The 14,810-nt window shown below is 40.3% G+C and overlaps 1 gene segment (V, D, J or C); it reads right to left on the bottom strand.

The window, feature by feature from the left end:
- Nucleotides 1-316: 316 nt before the first annotated feature.
- The window catches only part of LOC122813633, a 237,188-nt gene continuing 222,694 nt past the window's right edge, over nucleotides 317-14,810 (bottom strand). Inside the window, exon 4 of the V gene segment in view lies at nucleotides 317-819.

The raw sequence follows: 14,810 nt of genomic DNA, 5'->3' as shown, positions 1-14,810 counted from the left end.
ATAGCAATAACCCACTTCTGGGTATGGGTAATGCTGGAGTTACCCACCGTTGTCTTTGTTTGGCCACTCAGGCTTCGCCCTCGTGACCAAACCACACCAACCGTGGGTAAATCCAATATTACACACACACCCAGGCATGAGTTATTGCTATATTATTACTTTTTCTCTGTGTAGCTGAACCAATGGGAGTGTTTATTCCTAAGATACCTCTGTACAGCTTAACTGGTTGTTCTATTTAGCAAATTCTAATTTCTGAAACAACCTAACGTGATCTTGCCTCCTCTTAAAAATGTCACTGGGAAGCATACACAAACACTGCACAGAAGCAAACTTCTTTAATTCATCATTTGTCATGGCTCAGAGACTGAAACTCGAATGCATTGTTTGTTTACAATTATCTGGGTTCAGAAAGAAACAGGTGTACTGCAGTCCTGGCACGTGTCTCTTGCATCGTGTCTTGATGTAAAATTAAGACTAGATGTACAACATCAGAACCATACTACCTGTATATTTAAGACCTATGCATTATTTTAAAGATCTGCATTTAGAATACTGTTATAATATAATGGTAATCATGAATTAGAAAATATGTCTTGCAACTATTACAGAAAACTGTAACATTAAATATTTTTGTTCATTGTGTAGCAAATCAGAACACTGAACTTTGAAACTTTTTGCTATTATTACATGGCACATCCATATACATAACTATGGTTTAAAATGGTGAAGTGAAGTTTGTTATTCTACTGTGTGGTAAGGGAAAAAAATCTTCTGAATGATGGACTCATTTTCTTAATCTGATGAGCAGGCCTGGATCACCTGTATAAGGACAGAAATAATTGCACAATTAAATCACTTGGGAGCATACACACACTGCACAGAAGCAGACTTATTTTATTCATCATTTGACATGGCTCAGAGACTGAAACTTGAATGCATTGTTTATTTACAATTATCTGGGTTCAGAAAGAAACAAGTGCTCAGAGCTTACCCTACCATCTAACAGCAGTATTAACATTTTCTGTCCTACCAAGTTTCTTTCCTCACTTCCATTTCTTTGAATTTCTATGCACTAATCACAAGATCTGTTATCTGCAAGACAAACTCAGTAATACACCTCTTCACATACTCCGTGTTCACCATCTAGTAATGCATAAGTATCTTTCATACTGTAATAGTTGCCTTTGTTTCATATGAATGCAATCCAATTAGGAAGTGTATGTGTAATTGTCAATGAGTGTTACTTAATGTCTGTTATTGTATATTACTCAATGCCTGTTTAAAAAAGTTATTAATATGTTGGAGTTTTTCTATACAGGCCTTCACTGAAAAGGGATTTTTGACTAAACCCACTCGCACAAACCCAGTAAACAAAAGCAAAATAAAAATAAAAGAAATATAATTCTTATTAAATAATATTAATATTATTAATATACTTGTTTCTCCTCCCATGCCCTTTTCTTTTTTCCTTTGTGATTTATTTCCTGTTCGTCTCTTATTGTCATGAGTCCAGTCTCCACTTCATGGTCTCATCCTTTTTTTAATTTATTTGTTTGTTTGACATTTGTTTACTGTGAGAATCTGACTGGACAGATGCCCATTTTCAGTAGCGGCCCGGGGAGAAAAGCTCCATTGCATACAAAAAGAAAACATTACAGAAAATATAACATAAATGACTTTGATACAAAGTAAAATTATCAAAAATACAAATGGCTATATCTTATACATTTATTTATTTATTTGCTTTACATTTGATTACTGGGAAAGTTTAACTGGACAAAAATTCTTTTTGAGTGGAGGCCCAGGGAGAAAATCTCCACGTTTAGCATGTAACAGTGCTTGTAATTACAACTACAAGATTTACATGTACACGGCTTCATATTTGTCACACAGAAATACAGATATTAAACATATAACATTTGATAAAAATACACTCATGGAAATAAACTTATTAATGTCATTGTTGCATAGCCTAGCACATGAAGTGAAAGAATTAATCATAAATAAACAAAGTGAGGAAATTTATCAGGAAATGAGTGACTTATAGAATGTAAACCAGGTATTATTAATAGCAATTGGTGGGTGAGCAATTTTCATAGATACACTACACTGACTGTTAGCCTGTAGTAGGAGCAGATAATGTAGAGGATAGACGTTGTAACATAATTATAATTTTCATAGATACACTACACTGACTGTTAGGCTGTAGTAGGAGCAGATACAGTAGAGGATAGACATTGTAACATAATTACAATTTTCATAGATACACTACACTGATAGCCTGTAGTAGGAGCAGATAAGGTAGAGGATAGACATTGTAACATAATTACAATTTTCATAGATACCCTACACTGACTGTTAGGCTGTAGTAGGAGCAGATACAATAGAGGATAGACATTGTAACATAATTACAATTTTCATAGATACACTACACTGATAGCCTGTAGTAGGAGCAGATAAGGTAGAGGATAGACATTGTAACATAATTGCAACTTAAGGAAAATAAGTTTACTGTAGTCCTTTTATTCAAGATTTAGAATGTAAGAGTAAATGGTTAGAAGTATGTTGTAAGGTTAGATGTGATCTGATTTATGTGAAGAACTAGTTTAACGAGCGTTTTGAGTACGTAGGACATTGCATTGGAATTCTTTTCCTGGACATTGGAATTCTTTTCCTATCCAGGAAAATATATATATATATATATATATATATATATATATATATATATATATATATATATATATATACATATATATATATTATTCATCTGTTCTTACTGTAACTGGCTTAGTTGCTCTTCTGCATGCTGCTATCTGTTCAGTTGCTCTTACTCTGCACTTATTACTGCTTGTTAGTAGCCTTCTAATTTACTGCCTTCTGCACTTGTTTTTTAGTCGTTCGTTAATTTAATTGCATTTATTTGAACTGTATTTGCCGTAGTGTTGCTACACGCTCGGGTGTGTTGGCCTGCACTACAATTTGAATTGTGTTTACTGCTGTTTTAGCTGCTTTTCTGTAACAAAAAAAAATTCTAAGCTTGTTTCCTGCTATTCCTGTAACTAGCCTAGTCCAGATACAGACTTGCTGTATCCAGGACTGTTGGTAAGCTTCTGAGCCCCCCAAGCCCTTCTGTGTTGGAGAAAAGCCTTCTAGCTTATCAGTGGGAGTGATAAGCACTAGGTAACCTATCTACCACAGGAGGAGTGGTTTCTGGCCCAGAAATTATAGTTTATTGGCCGTTTGGGAAGCTTTTCCACCTCTTGTAACCTTCTGATTTAAAAGCTTGTGTTTGTGCTTGTTTCCTGCCTTTCCTGTTACTAGTCTAGTCCAGGTACAGATTTGCTGTATCCAGAACTCTTTGTAAGCTTCTGAGCCCCTGAAGCCTTTCTGTGTTGGAGGGAAGCCTAGCTTATCAGTGAGAGTGGTAAGCATCAGGAAGCCTATCTACTACAAAAGGAGTGGTCCCAGGCCCAGAAATTGTAGCTTTTGGCTGTTTGAGCAGTTTTTTTCATTCTCTTTCAACTTTCTGGTTTAAAAGCTGCACTTGTGCCTGTTTCCCGCCTTTCCTATAACTAGCTTAGTCCAGTTACAGAGTTGCTGTATCCAGGATTGTTAGTAAGCTTCTGAGCCCCCAAGCCTTTCTGTGTTGGAAGAAAGCCTTCTAGCTTATCAGTGGGAGTGGTAAGTACCAGGTAGCCTATCCTCCAGAGGAAGAGTGAGTTTTGGCCCAGAAATTGTAGTTTATTTGGCCATTTGGGCAGTTTTCCATCTCTTTCAACTTGCTGGCTTAAAAGGATATGTTTGTACTTGTTCCCTGCCTTTCCTGTAACTAGTCTAGTCCCAGTACAGATGCTGTATTCCAGGACTCTTTGTAAGCTTCTGAGCCCCCCCAAGTCTTTCTGTGTTGGAGGGAAGCCTTCTAGCTTATCAGTGGGAGTGGTAAGCATTAGGTAGCCTATCTCCCACAAGAGGAGTGGTTCCTGGCCCAGAAATTGTAGCTATTGGCCATTTGGGCAGTTTTTTTACATCTCTTTCAACATTCTGGTTTAAAAGCCACACTTGCACTTGTTTCCCACCTTTCCTGTAACTAGCCTAGTCCAGATACAGACTTGCTGTATCCAAGACTGTTGGTAAGCTTCTGAGACCCGCAAGCCTTTCTGTGTTGGAGGAAAGCCTTCTAGCTTATCAGCGGGAGTGGTAAGCACTAGGTAGCCTGTCTACCATGAGAAGAGAGGTTCTTGGCCCAGAAATTGTAGTTTATTGACCATTTGGACAGTTTGTCCATCTCTTTCAACTTTCTGGTTTAAAAGACCACATCTGCGCTTGTTTCCCATCTTTCCTGTAACTAACCTACTGGGTAGCACTAGAAAGCCTTAAACTGATACAAGCCTTCTAGCTTAGGAGAGAGATTTTGGAGTGATTAAGTATCAGTTTTCTGTACTTTTTTGCTGTACTTAACTGTTTTCCACCTAAATGCAGATTTTTCCAGCATTTATTGTGATTTAAAAGCTTGTTTTTATCACATATTGTACTTATTTGACAGCCTGCACTTTTAAAAAGTTGTTTTTTGTTTAAATAATTTGTTTAATTGTTGTAGGCTACACACTAAAGTGCGATAGCCTTTTCTGATCGTTTGTAGTCTTTTAAAGCTGTTTTAAGTGTATTTTTTACTGTTTTTGCCTTATCTTTTCAAAAAAACAAAAAAAAAAAAACCAAAACATTCCTTGTTTCCCACCTTTCTAAGCTAGTATAGTCCAGTTTTCAGGCTAGTGCTGAATTCGGGGCTGTGATACTAGTTTCTGAGTTGCCCATTCCTTACTTGGACAGAAGAAAGTTTCTCTGTTCACCTGTGAGAGAGGGGAGCTTTGAGCAACCTATCTGTCCCTGGAGGAGTGGTTCCAGCCCAGAAGTTAGTAGTTTATTGGCCATTTTGGGCTAATTTCTATCTCTTTCATTTCCTTACTATAAAAACTACATTTGCACGGCTTTGCACACCGGCAGTGCCGGTTAGCTATGGTTAAATTATTCCTGGCTCCACTAAGTCTCATCTTCAGTTTTTCCCTTGAAATTAGTCAACTCTCTACCTAAGCACTCAGAAAGCATCTTACAGCCCAGCACTTGCTCTTTATTCACCCCTCACCAACCAAGAGGCTAAGCAGCTCACGCTACTATTCAGGGTTGACCAAAGGGCAACTTAAGGTGCATTCTCAAGTCCAGCTGGTGAATCTGGGCATCCTGAGGCAATGTTACAACTGCCTCATGTACACAGACAACCCTCTCCTCCTACCACAAAACACTAACATATGCAAGAGATGCAATTATACAGCCAAACTGGAAGCTAAGCTGTCTCCACCCAAGACTGGAACAGACAGTCAAGAGGAGAAGGTTAACACTTGCACCACAACTCCAGCTGCACACAGACCTACTAAAACAGCACTGGCAAAAAATACACATAAATACACAAAATCATACTCAGAGGCTCTAAATAAAAACCTGCAAAAGCATCAGAGACCTCCAAAGCAGACACTCAAACAACCTGTACTTAGCATCATAAACCAGACAACACATAAAACACAAAATCAGTGTGCCGCCCAATCACAGCCATTAAGGTGAAATAACATACCTAACACACTAGTAATAGGTGACTCTATAGTCAGGCACACTGACATCCCACTCACTAGGCTGGACAAGCACTCAGGTCACTCCAGAACAAGTACAAATATAACTCTATCATTGTTCATGTTGGTGTGAATGACCTGAGATGTACCTCCCTGGACTACATAAATAGAGACATGGAAGAGCTCTCTGATCATGTAACCCATGCTGGTATGACCCTGACCCTGAGCAGCATCCTGCCCTCACCAAGAATGATACCTCAGTATAAAGAAAAAATGATCAATTTCAACAATTGGCTAAGCTTCTGGTGTCATTCAAAGGGGATCCAGTGTCTGTCAGCCTGGGACGACATGCTCGACAATCCAGGTTGCTTTGCAAGAGATGGCTTGCACCTGTCACCCCTAGGCTTGCGAATACTGGCCACGGCTCTTGCTGCTCCCATAGTGCCTTTTTTAGGAAAGGCTCAAAAGTCAAACCCACCTCTGTAAACAGCACAATTAACAAAAAACTGAGGGTTATGCTACTCAATGCCAGGAGTTTAAATCTCAAAATGCACCCGCTCAAAGCACTCCTCAGTATGGAGAACGTCGACATCTGTGCAGTAACTGAAACCTGGTTCAAGTCTCCAGAGAGCACCCCAGCACTACTGGGCTACAACTCATACCACACATTTCAGCCACAGAACATGGACCGAAGCACAAAAGGAGGGAATGTATCCATATTCATCAAGGATACCTACACCTCCAGGTTAGTGGCGCAACATGATACCTCTGAGATCATCCATGTGCAACTAACATTAGGCAAATCTGCAATGCAAATTGTGGCCTGCTACAGATCACCCTCCATAACCTAGGACCACCATTCCACCTTTCTGGAGACACTGGAAAACATGAAGGTCCTACCAAATACCCTGATATTGGGCAATTTCAATTACCCTACCATTCACTGGGAAAACTACTCGAGTACAAATTCACAGGCCCAGCGCTTCCTGGAATCCATCAACTCAAACACCCTGGATCAGCTGGTAAACTCCCCTACCAGAGGTGAAAACATATTGTACCTGGTCATCACCAACATGGGTGACAGGTGTTCCACACCGGAGGTCAACCCGTCACTGGTTAGATCAGACCATAAACTAATCACTCTGGATGTCCAGACCACACCACCGCCTCCAAATAAGGAAACCACATTAAAAAACTTTTCTAAAGCAAACTTCACCTTACTTAAGATGCAGAAACCTTTACAAATGCACTTTATGAACACCTACAAGGATGCATGGATCATGCCATCCCTAGCAAAACCAAGACTCACTCCTCTAAGAGAAGGAAACCAGTTTGGTGGACCCCTGCAATAAACAGGCTATACAATAGAAGGAGGAAACTAGTTCAGACAAAAAGCAAATCCCAAGAAGGAAAGACATCGCTGATCAGTATCAGTAAGAAACTGAGCTCCCTCATGAAATCATCCAAGGCTAACTTCGAAAGAAAAATAGCCAAGGATTCAAAAGATAACCACAAAGCCTTCTTTAGCTATATTAAGAATCTAAGTGGCAACTCGCAGATATGCACTGAACTAGTGCAAAATAGTACAACATATACTGAACCTACTGATATTGCCAACATCCTGGCAGATAGATTCAGTGCAAACTTCACCCCCCTCTCACCTCCAAAAGGGCCCACAACAATACCAGAAAAGTGTATTGTCCCAAAAATTAACGACACACAGGTGAAAACAGCCCTTTCAAAAGCCAAAAACACAGCGTCAGTGGGACCAGATGGTGTCCCAGGCTGCATTTTGCATGAACTACAGAACAAACTAACCCCCCACCTAAACACGCTGTTCAACCTCAGCCTCTCCAAGGCTACATGCCCAGAGAATGGCGCACAGCAATGGTTATTCCTCTCCACAAAGGTAGGGCCACAACTGACCCTGGTAACTATCGCCCCATAAGCCTGACTAGCCTGGTCTGCAAGGCTATGGAGTGCATCATCATGGAACTCATTAACAAAGACATTGGGAACCTCCAAATACTTGACCTGACCCAGTTCAGCTTTGTTAAGGGCAGATCATGCCTACTAAACCTGGTTGACTTCTTCGTGACAGTCACCAAGGCCACAGATGAGGGAAAGGTGGTTCACACAGCCTACCTTGACCTCGCCAAGGCTTTCAACACCATTCCCCACTCAGGTATTAAAGAAAACTCACCAGCCTGAACATAAACCCCTACGTCACAAGATGGGTTGCCAACTGGCTTACTGACAGAACTCACACGGTAAGAATAGCAGGCTCCAGGTCCAACTCTAAACCAGTCACAAGTGTTGTCCCACAAGGCTCGGTCTTGGGACCCCTACTGTTAGGCATATACTTCTCAGTAGCACAGGCAAACACAGGAGGACTATGGCTAACCAAGTTCACCGATGACTGCAAACTGGGAGCCATAATTGACTCTCCGGCTGACACGGACATCCTCCAAAAGGGCCTTACTGAGATGGACACCTGGTGTCAAAGTCATGTACTCAAGCTAAATGCCACAAAATGCATAGTCATCCTGTTTGGAAAAAACAAAACACCCACAAATTACCACATAGGTGGCAACCCCCTTAGTACAGAAGAGGTAATAAGAGATCTGGGGACCCAGGTAGATAGTAATCTCTCCTTTGACAATCATATTGCCAAAGTAGTTAGGAAATCCTTCTATGTGGCCCATCCATTTACTAAAGGGTTTGCATCTAGAAATAAAGAGGTTATAGTGCCCCTCTACTCATCACTCATTAGACCCATCATAGAGTACAATGCCCCATTTGGGATGTACCTCACAAGACACTTGCAACAGCTGGAAAGACCACAAAAGTACTTCACCAAGAGGATTACTGGTTTCAAACATATGTCCTATGCAGCCTGACTGAATAAACTCTGGCTGTACTCAATGGCATATTGCTTACTCAGAGGTGATCTCTGCCTGACTTACAAAGCCATGTCCAACTCAGAATTGATGGACATGCTCCAACTAAAAAAATCACTGTGAGCCACGCGCTCTAGTGAGCTAAACCTCACCAGAACAACAAATAGAACATGCTGGAGTGATAGATTACTGTCACAGAGACTCCCCATGCTTTGGAACAAAATTCCAAATTACATCAGGCAGAGCACCTCACTAATACTCTTCAAGAGAAACCTTGATGAGTGGATGGGTAACAGAAAATACATCCCTGGGATCACTTCATTGGCTCTGCTTGAGAGAGGATCATTTAATCAATGGGGCGGCGAAAGCTGACACACTCTGGCTAGGCTTAAAAATGCCCTCAGGAAGATAACCTAGTACCTACATATGAACCTATGCACCTAAAAGAATTCCAGTGCAATGTCCTATTTACTCTAAACACTCTTTTTCTCTGCATGGGTTTTAGGCTTTGACGTAGCACATCCCCCAATATCTCTGCATCACTTCTCCTATATCTAAGGTTATTTGTCAGTCCATCTCTTGTAAGTGATTCAGATTTTTACTGCCTGTATTATTCAGCTGTCTGTGATAGCTTTGTTTAAACTTTTCAACATCCTTCATAATGTGTAGCCTTCAATATTCCCCTTCCTGCTGTTCTTAATGAATTGTAGGTTATTTCAACCATACAGGTGTTCCACTCATTCTCAGTTCGTTTAATACATCCACAAGTGTTCTATTTATTCTTAGTTCATTTAATACTGCCAGCATAGCTTTATGAGTAAGTCTTGACCAGTTTTTTGAACATCCCTGGAAATAAGATAACTTTATGTCATTTTGCTTGATTATTATTTCATTTTTTACAGTAAAGGAATGAAAACATGTCAACACATGCCTAGGTCTGCTTTCTGTTGCTGCTTGCCAGCTTTGCACTCTTGAGTATCCTCTTTCTTAGTGTTACTTTATTTCCTGCTATCAAGTATTTTTCTGTAATAGCCACATTGCAAACTGCTCCTGTTCACTGCTGACCACTTTCTCTTATCTGATGTTACACTTCTTGGGATTTTCAAGATCATCCATCTTTTCTCTTTGTCCTTCAATTTTGTATGTTAGTTCTTGTATTCTGTGATTTTTTTCCTGCAGCTCATCTTTTATTTATGCTTTAGCTTGCTCCATATCTTATTTATTTTTGCATGTATTTATGTATTGTATTTATTGTGTATTTGATGACTAGGTGACTGAGCTGGTCAACTGACCCTTTTCAGTCACAAGCTGGCTCGTAAGAGCATAGATAAAGAATGATAATACATCCTCAGAAGTCAATTACATGTATAATATAACACCAAACAGATGAACGTCAGATATTTACAATGAATGTATAAAGGTATATAGAAATAACTGTGTATGACATAAGTTTACATATTATATCAGTACATATTATGATTATAAGTCTTTGAAAGCACATTCATATAACAAAATTTCAGTAGCACCTTTGTGTTATATACCCACATGAAATGAGATCATATGATAGTTTAATGAGTAGTGGAGACATAACCCAGAGAAGAGATGATGACTGGGCACCAGGCTTCTGCCCTACTGAGTTGCTTCACCCTCTTCCATTTCTTTCATTTTATATGCACTAATGACAAGATTTATTGTCTGTTTGACAAACCCACTAATACACCTTTTCAAATCCTCAGTGTTTAACACCTAGTAATGCATAAGTAGCTTCCATAATGTAAGAGTTGGCTTTGTGCCATATGAATGCAATCTAATTAGCATACATATGTGTGTCACATATTACAGTCACAGTACTCTCTTGCACCATTATTTGTAGATTTTCCACTTCTGTTCATAATTGTTATTTGGCTTGTTGCAAGGAGCTCACATCCAGGCCTGCTGTGAAAAACGTTTCAAACAAAATGCATGATTGATTCTCTTTACTACAGCCTTAAAAGCAGTCCAACGTTTCTTCTTTTGTTCCTGCTCACTTGTTTTCTCTTGGTTGTTTCTCTCCCTGGGAACATTGCTTTTATCCAAATAATTTTTGCAGGCCCTGTGCAAATCTGTGGGCTTATGCAACCATCTTGGCTGGGCTCTCTAGTGCATCTTACTTCCTCTTTTCAAACGAGAAAGATATACTTAACCAGCTGCTTAGAAACTTATTCTGAGAAATTAGCAATGACCAACACTTGACCACAGAAAACACTTACAGCCTCTGTGTGTTACAGAAAATTGACTTTGGGGCTTTTATAGAGCAAAATACTGCCTTATATAGTATTTATTTATTTATCATTTGTTGACTGGGCTAGTCCTATAAGGCTGGATGCCTCTTTTCAGTGGAGACCTGAGATGATATTTCTGCTACCAGGGTAAATTTGGTCACAACATCAGGGAACTTCCCATACTCTTCAGTGTACATGGATAAATTTGTGTGCAAGACTTCCTTTTTTCTGGGGCAGAAACATAAGCAGCTTGGAGAACCAGAAAGCCGAAAAACAATCATGGAGGAGGAAGAGGATGTTCCAAAGCTGTTGGGAATAACTGTAACTGTAAATTGAACAGCTAATCATTCAAATGCAGCAAGATAGGAGTTGGCGGTTAAATGGATGGAGGATAATGGAGCAGAGATGAACGAAAAGACAGAAGAGCTTGTTAAAATGTGAGAAGATGTGTCTGAACTATGTAATATGGATTCAAAGGAATAATTTCATCAAAACCTGTTTGCAACAGAAAATAAACCACAACAGTGTGTTGTTACAACCCTTCAGTTGGGGAGGGGGGCTGTGGGATGTATATTTCAAAGAGATGACTGAGAAAAATGAATCAGAGAGTGAAAAGGCAATATCATGAGGCAAAACAATGGACAGAATGCAGGAGGAGGAAGTACAAGATATAAGGGCAGGAAAAAACAATCACATGCACAGACTGCGAATGCAGGTGAAAGAACAGAAGAAAAGATAATGGAAGTAAGAATAAAACACGGAGTAATGATAAGTTGTAAAACAGAAAAAGAACTTGGGTATGAAATGTGGGATAACATCATTTCACCACTGGGTATCGAACCCAGAAAGGCAAGAGCATTTATTTGTAGAAACAAAGACTCTTTTTGTGACATTTTTTTCGAAGAAGTGCAGTATACAGAAAAATTATTTTTGCAATTGTGAAGGCTGCCAGCCTAACCAGATAGAATTGTGCAGATAATTCTATCATTTGTAAATATGAATGTTGAACTACAAGCTTGTTTTTTTTAATGAAAGAATATGCTGTGAAATGTTGAACTTAAAACAGTGTAGCAACATTGCCCTCTGCTGTAAAGAAAGCTAACTCAAGCATTTCATGACTCTCTTTGATGTTTACAATTCGGCACTGAAAGGGCTAGATGAAGGCTTCCTGCCTATTGTTTTAAGGCTAAAGTTAATGACCAGAATGTATATGTGGAATGTCCTTTATTGCTCTGGTTTCTGCTTAGGTGTAAAAGAATGTAAATGCAGTTTATGTCAGCCTGGGAACACCAGCCAGGAAAGTGTAAAAAATGATGTAATGGGAATCAGGGCTGCAATAGCAATTTAAACAAAGAGAATCAGAAGGCATTAAGCATTTTTGTCATGATCATCTAACTCACAGCCTGTCTTGCTCATATGTAAGTTATCTTAGACTTGTGTTTTCTTTTAGAAATAGCTAGAAACTAGAAAGATTAGACTGTGTTTTTCTGTGATGTCAGAACTGTAATACTGATTTATTTTAAATATTTCTGTGTGCTCTCTGAACTCTTGACTAGCACTGTATAGTAGCAAGTATTGTCTTGTGGTTTTAATTATTTATTATTAAATATTTTTAAAACCGTTTAACTGCGGCTGGTTTGTGTAGAGATATTTTAAGCTCTTTAGAGTACTTGTATGCCTTTGGTAAAATTGTACAAAGCCACTCCTATAGCTTTAGCCCTGGGCTATACTACCAACTGGATAATAATATTGCATGGTAATAATTGGACACCCTTTTGAGGGCCTTTGAGTAGCTTATAAGTATTAGTGGGTGGTGGCAAGTAGAACTAGTTTATAGTCTGGGTAAAAGGGGCACAGCTGAATAACCTGTGCCAGCCTTCCCCAGAAGTGTCAGTGTGGTTGTATAAACTCTTATAGCAATGTGTGTGTGTGTGTCAGCTACTTGGGCAGGGAGACAAAGTACTGGTTGGACAGAGAGATTGCTGGATATTTTAGCTTGCCTACTAGGCTGAGATCTGGGCCCTATAGTTGTGCCAGTGGGGAGTCTTATTGGGGACCTTGAGAGCAAAGAAGTGACCATCCCCAGACTGACTGTGATCTCTGTGTGCTCTTAAGGGAGATTACACTTTACTGTGTGTATTTGTTATCTTTCCTCATATATGAGATGCCCTCTCTGGTGTTAGTGCTGAGGATTGAGGCTCCTTGATTGCTGTGCCAGGGCATGGGAATCATATAATAATTGGTGGCAGTGGTGGGATATCCACATCATGTATTAATTGTTTGGCAAATACTAATAGGCTTGTAGTGGTGTGGGTAGAGTGAATCCTGTAGCTTGTGTACAGTGAGCTTTGAAGGTGTTTTGTACTCTAAAACAGCCATGCAGTGAATACTCAGAGTTCAGATCACAATTGTTTTATTTCTTTTGTTAGCTTAGTTAGACAGTGTGAGCAGGCAGCATGTCAACAGAGGAGTATGGAAAGCTGACAAGGCACTAGCTGGTGGAGATGTGCCAGGTCAGGGGACTGGTGCATGGAAACCTGACTAAGGCAGGCCTGATTGCAGCATTGGTTACAGCTGCATCAGAAAACAGTAACCAGGAGGACAATCAGGCTGGCAGTGGAGATATAATACCCTTGGAAAATGGACAGCTCAACCTTTCTGCAGTGGACTTAAAAATCCAGCTGGAGCTAAAGAGAATTGAGTTGGAGGCCAGGCATATAGAATTAGAAGCAGCTGAGAGACTGAGGCATCTAGAGAGTGAGCTGAATGAGAAACTGCTACATCTAGAAGCTGAGGGGAAAAAGGCAGAGGCAGCATGAAAAGGAGATGCTGACTCTTCACCAGAGTCATGTAGGTAATGCAGAAGAGAATAACTGAACCCCAGAAGCACATAAGGTCAGTAAATTTCTTCTGCAGTTTAAAGAACGGGACACTTTTGATAGTTTCATTCCTATGTTTGAGAGGGTATGTAAACAGTATGAAGTTGACCAAGTGCTCTGGGTACTGTTCTTGACCCCCTTACTCCATGGACAAGCTGTAACTGTATTATCTAAGATGTCTGACATTGCATGTTTTGATTATACTGCTGTAAAAAATTGCCTATAGAGTTTTTAAGCTAGCACCTGAAACATATAGGAAAAAGTTTTATGAGCATAGACGTAAGGCAGATGAAAGTGTGTATGCGAATATGTTGCTAAATTCAGCACTTATTTCCATAGGTGGGTGAGTGGATGTCAGGTCACCACTTTTGAAGGGCTGGCAGACATTTTGGCGAGAGAACAAGCCCTTAGCTCTTTGCTTGAAGACATGAGGATCTGATTAGCTGATAGACAATGTGCTACTTCAGATGAGTTGAGGAAGAAGGGAGACCTATATCTGTCAAGCAGGGCAGTCCTGCACAGAAAGGGGACCCCCAGTACTGCTCATGGGTCTAAAGGAACCCATGGTGGGCAGCACAGGCTGCCACAACAGAATCTGCCAGTAGCAGGGGAAGCCACTAGTCCAGGTACACATCCAGGAGCTAGGGTTAAATGTTTTGAATGCAACTAGTGGGGCCATGTGGTATTCAGGTGTCCACAGAGGCAAGGCGGGGAACCAAAAGTGAGTGAGCCAGTAAGTGGAAAAGACAAAATGTCAATAGTAGGTTGTCTTGAGATGACAGGGGTACTAAACTACCATCCTGCAGATGTCCTGAGAGGGAAGGATTTGGATGAGGCAGTACCATGTGCTTATGCAGTTACATCCAGTCAGGCACAGAGACAAGCATGTGGGTCTGGTAGACTGGAGGAGACCCAGACAGGCTGTGTACTTGCAGGAAGGACTGGTGAGGTGTTTTCTTCAGGGGGGGGTACTGTGTAGCAGTGAGACTGAAGGTGAGCCACAGCTGCTTGTGGGTACTGATGTTCCCTTGGACAGAGTTACTGCAAAGGTAGATATGATTAGTAGTACACAGGATGACAGTAAGGCACCACTGTCAGAGGATGCTAGACTTCCTGTGGAAGTGGAGCTGGGAAGGGTTGCAAGGAGAGAGT

Source organism: Protopterus annectens, chromosome 1.part1 (genome assembly GCF_019279795.1).
Source record: "Protopterus annectens isolate FY-2018-M chromosome 1.part1, PAN1.0, whole genome shotgun sequence".
Taxonomy (NCBI): Eukaryota; Metazoa; Chordata; order Ceratodontiformes; family Protopteridae; genus Protopterus; species Protopterus annectens.
This window is presented reverse-complemented; position numbering and strand designations above follow the sequence as displayed.